Source organism: Lutra lutra, chromosome 6, assembly GCF_902655055.1.
Source record: "Lutra lutra chromosome 6, mLutLut1.2, whole genome shotgun sequence".
Classification (NCBI taxonomy): Eukaryota; Metazoa; Chordata; class Mammalia; order Carnivora; family Mustelidae; genus Lutra; species Lutra lutra.
The window spans coordinates 31,684,036-31,689,248 of NC_062283.1; positions in this window are offsets into that span (position 1 = coordinate 31,684,036).

Genomic DNA, 5,213 nt, shown 5'->3' on the forward strand with positions numbered 1-5,213 from the left:
GCCACAAAGAAGTCTTCAGCGATCACTGCTGGTCTGGGGACAGATACCTGTAGTGTCTGACATCACAGTGAGAATAATCTGCTTTCATTAGGCAGAGAGTTTAAGGTGAGGCTAGGGCTGGGCAGTGGATGCAAAGGTTCTTCTTCTCCCCACTTCAGTTTCAGGTAGGGCTTATAATTTGACCCAAGGACATCTCTCAACTTGGAGAGTAATTCAGCCCTCAACAGAACCTCAAATCTGCTATAGCTTTCAGTGCAACAGCAAAAATGTTTAATTTGTAATAGATGAAAATTTCATCCAAAAAAATAATAACAAAATAAAGATTCTTGCATTCCCTCCCACACTAATCAAACCATGGGGCACCTGGGTGGCTCAGTCGGTAAAGTGTCTGCCTTAGGTTCAGGTCATGATCTCAGGGTCCTGGGATCAAGCCCCATCCACATCAGGCTCCCTCCTAAGAGGTGAGTCTGCTTCTCCCTCTCTCTCTGCCCCTCCTCACTGTTTGTGTGTGCACTCTCTCTCTCAAGTAAATAAAATCTTTAAAAAATTTTTAAAAATAAAGTTAACCCATTACTTGTGCTATTTATACTTTACTAATACTTAAGTATTAGATGGATTTAGATCTAGAAATCTAGATCCAAAAGACTGAAACTGAACCTTTACCCCAAAACAAAAACAAAATAAAATGAGTAACTTGAGATTTATGGCATATAATTTAAGCCAACACACATAGAAGGAGAGAAGGAAAGAGCAAAGTTGAGTTCCAGAACACATTCATGGGTCATGTTTATACAAGAGTATAGTGGAAAGTCAGGAAAAGTGCCATAGGATTCACATGTGCATCTTGGCGTACCAGATCCTTCCATGACACACCTAAGAATGGGGAGCTCAGGGAGGAGGCCATTCCTGTTATTCCAGTTTCAGAAGCTCTGAGTCAAAGAGGAGAGTGTCATTTGGATGATGACTGGATGCCCAGTGGCACCACACCAAAAATGTAGTCTGGAGAGATAGTCAGTTTGGCTTTCTGATCCATATTCTTGTGGACAACCCCTTCTTCTCAGAAGAGCTTGTTTCTGTCCCTGAGATAATCAAGTTTCTTTCCATCTTCAAGTATCCCCAGATAGTGCACCTTGTAGGTCTGACCACACTTGGGGAAAGTGAATCCAACTCCAGGGAGATGGTCTCCCCTGCACTCCCATGACAGCTACTATGACAAATGCTAGTCAGCCAGGCTGATCAACAGGTGACCTGGGGGCGGTTCTCTGGCTTTCAAACATTGTTGTTTTAAGTAAGCTCAATGCTGAGTATTGGCTTGAAGTCAGGACTCAGAGATCAAGAGTGGCATGCTCCGCCAACTGAGCCAGCAAGCTGCTGCTGCTCCTCCACTTATTTTAATGGATTTTGTCCTTTTAAACTTAGAGATTCAGGATCAAAGGCCAGAGGTGGGCAATGAAAGAAAATGTGAAGGGTGATGTTCTATTGGAATCACAGTTGTAGAAATGTCAGGGATAATATCATACATCAAATCTTCATCTCTAAGGTTGGGCAAATCCACAAGCAATGAAGGGTCTCCAAGTAGCCCATAGTTCCTGACAAAGTAGTGACCTTGAATTCACCATCTGACACCATCAATTAAATATTTGTTGCCAGACTGTTCTGGCAATCCCATTCTGAGTAGACTTTATGAGGGAATGATAAGACATTCAAAAAACAAAGAGACTTTACTAGAATAAAGAACTATCTTAAGGCAGGAATTATGCCTTACTAAGCATTTTATCACTACAGCCCAGCAAAGTGTATTCTACAGATAAGATATTAAATATCCTATTTATGAATCTATTCCTCTACTTCATAATATTCCTAATATATGACACTTTTCTACTTTGTGAGGACACACAAAAAAAGGAAAAACATCACCCTAATGGAATTTAAAGTCTACTGACAATAAGGAAAAAGTCCTGCAGAGGGGATAAAAAATTTGGTTTCTGATTTCCTCTGGTCCTCTCCCTTAAACTGAGATCTGTCAAATCCATACATCTCTTCTGAGAATCACCATGCTTTGCATGACTACGACCAGCTCCAAGTACATCAGGAGTGACAGGGAACTGGATCCTTGATGGGGCAATCCAGTCACTCATCCATCAGCTACAGCGACTGCATCAGTGATTGCGGTGTCTTAATCAAGCCACCAATCATTCTCTTTCCCCATGGTTTTTCAAACTGGCATTGGAGCTGAGAAAATAAATTAAACCCCAATTTGGTGAGCTAAAGAAAAACATGTTTCTTAATACATCGTGAAAGAATTTAACTGATAAAAAACACATTTTCATGAGATCTTCTAAGGGAAAACCTATAAATTATATATTAGGCCTGCACAAGCAGATAAAAATAACAAGCAAAAAATTAGACTGATCAGAGAGGAAGAAAAAAAAAGGAGGGGGATAGCTAACCTTCCGAGTTTATTAAATAAAATATTTTTAATTGCATTAAGTCAAAATAGAGTAAAATAAAACATATTTTAAGGCAAAACCAGAATATCTACTAATAAATTTGACTTCAAAATTATAAAGGGTATATTAAGTATCAAAAATAGAAAACATTTGTCAAACCCAACAGGATGTACAACACAAAAAATGAACCCTAATGTGGACCCCATATAGAGATTGTATTTGAAAATAATGCATCATTATTGGTTCATCTGTTGTAACAAATGTAATAAACCAATGCAAAGTGTTAATAGGAAATTATGGGGAGAGAGAGGAGGGACATGGGAATGCTCTGGATTTTTCACTCAATTTTACATGAATCTAACACAGCTCTTAAAAAAATTGTCAATTAAAAAAAAGAATGAAGTATTGGTACATTCTATAACATGGATGAACCCTAAAAATACTATATTAAGTAAAAAAAAAAAAAAGCCAGATACTAAAAACCCCATATGTTTTGTGACATATGGAATGAAATATATGAAATATCTAGCATAGGAAAATTCATAGAGACAGAAAATAGATTAGTGATTGCCAGGAGCTGGGGGAAAGAAAAAAAAAATGAGTAGTGACTGATTAATAGTATGGAGTTTTCTTCCAGAGTAATAATCTAGAACTGCATGCTGATGATGTTTGGACAATATTGTGAAGGTATAAATACCACTTAATTGTATACTTTAAGATGGCTAAAATACCCATTTTTTAACTTGATTATCTGTTTTTTTTGTTTCTTGGTTTTTGGGGGTGGGGACACTGGGAGGGTGTTGTTCATCATTAGCCATCAGGGAAATTCAAATCAAAACCACATCGAGATACCACCTTATACCAGTCAGAATGGCAAAAATTAACAAAGCAAGAAACAACAAACGTTGGAGAGGATGTGGACAAAGGGGAACCTTCTTAAACTGTTGGTGGGAATCCAAGTTGGTGTAGCCACTTTGGAAAACAGTGTGGAGATTCCTCAAAAAATTAAAAATAGAGCTACCATATGACCCAGCAATTGCACTACTGGGTATTTACCCTAAAGATACAGATGCAGTGAAAAAAAGGGCCACATGCACCCCAAGGTTCATAACAGCAATGCCCACAATAGTCAAACTGTGGAAAGAGCTGAGATGCTCTTCAACAGATGAATGGATAAAGATGAGGGCCATATATACAATGGAATATTAATTACTCAACCATCAGAAAGGATGAATACCCAAATTTGCATCAACATGGATTGGACTGGAGGAGATTATGCTGAGTGAAATAAGTCAAGCAGAGAAAATCAATTATCATATGGTTTCACTTACTTGTGGAACATAAGAAATAACATGGAGGACATTAGGAGAAGGGAAGGAAAAATAATTGGGGTAAATCATGGGGAGAGATGAACCGTGAGAGACTGTGGACTCTGAGAAACTGAGAGTTTTAGAGGGGAGTGGGGTGGGGGGATGGGTGAGCCTGGTGGTAGATATTAAGGAGGGCATGTATTGCATGGAGCACTGGGTGTTACACATAAACAATGAATCTTGCAACACTACATCAAAAACTAATGATGTATGGTGACTAACATAACACAATTAAAAAAACAACATAAATAAATAAATAAATGGCTATAATAATGAGTTTTACACATTATGTTTAAAAATTTAAAAACTAAGCAAAATAAATATGTAAATACTAGTGGGAAAATAGTACTTAGTTTCAAACATAAACATATGAGTCTTTAAAAAAGAAAAAAATACTAGGAGCCAAAAGAGACACTCCAGGATGTGATATATGAGTGACTATGATGGCTGCCGTCCTAGAAAGTAGCAGATTGTCATTAGTAGGTATTCCTCATTCTCATTCAAAATACTTCAAGACTTTTTCCAAGTCTTTCTTTTCCCATATTCTTTCTTCTTCCACTTATAGTTTCTCTTAATTAGTTATAGCTTTAAAATATTTTTACCATGGGGCGCCTGGGTGGCTCAGTGGATTAAGCCTTTGCCTTCAGCTCAGGTCATGATCCCAGGGTCCTGGGATCGAGCCCCGCATCAGGTTCTCTGCTCGGTGGGGAGCCTGCTTCCCACCCCCTCTGCCTGCCTCTCTGCCTACTTGTGATCTCTGTCTGTCAGGTAAATAAATAAAATCTTTAAAATATATATATTTTTTTACCATATGTTGTATTTATTGCTTCTTTTTATTTATTTTGTAATTATTGATTTTAATGTACTTTTTTGTTTTAAAAATAAAATTGACATCTTCATATATACAATATAAGTTATTTTTTCTCTTTTTTCCAGTTTTATTGTGAAACAATTGACATATATAATCACTATGTAAATTTAAGGTATACAGCATGATGGTTCAATTTGTATATATTGTGAATTGATTACCACAATCGATTTAGTTAACATCTATCATCTCATATAGATACAATGTAAAGAAATTAATTTTATTCTGGGACCAGAATTTCTTTTTCTTTAAATTTTTTCATATGAGTGAAGTCAACACACAATGTTACATTAGTTTCAGGTGTGCAACGTGGTGATTTGACAAGTCTATAGGTTATGTAGTGCTCACAAGAGTAGCTACCATCTGTTACCATACAACATTATTACAATGTTATTGATTATATTCCCTATGCTGTACTTTTATTCTCATGATTTATTCATTCCATAACGTGAAACCTTCACCCTTTCACCCATTTTGCCCATACCCCTACCCTCTCCCTTCTGGCAACCATCAATTTGTTCTCTG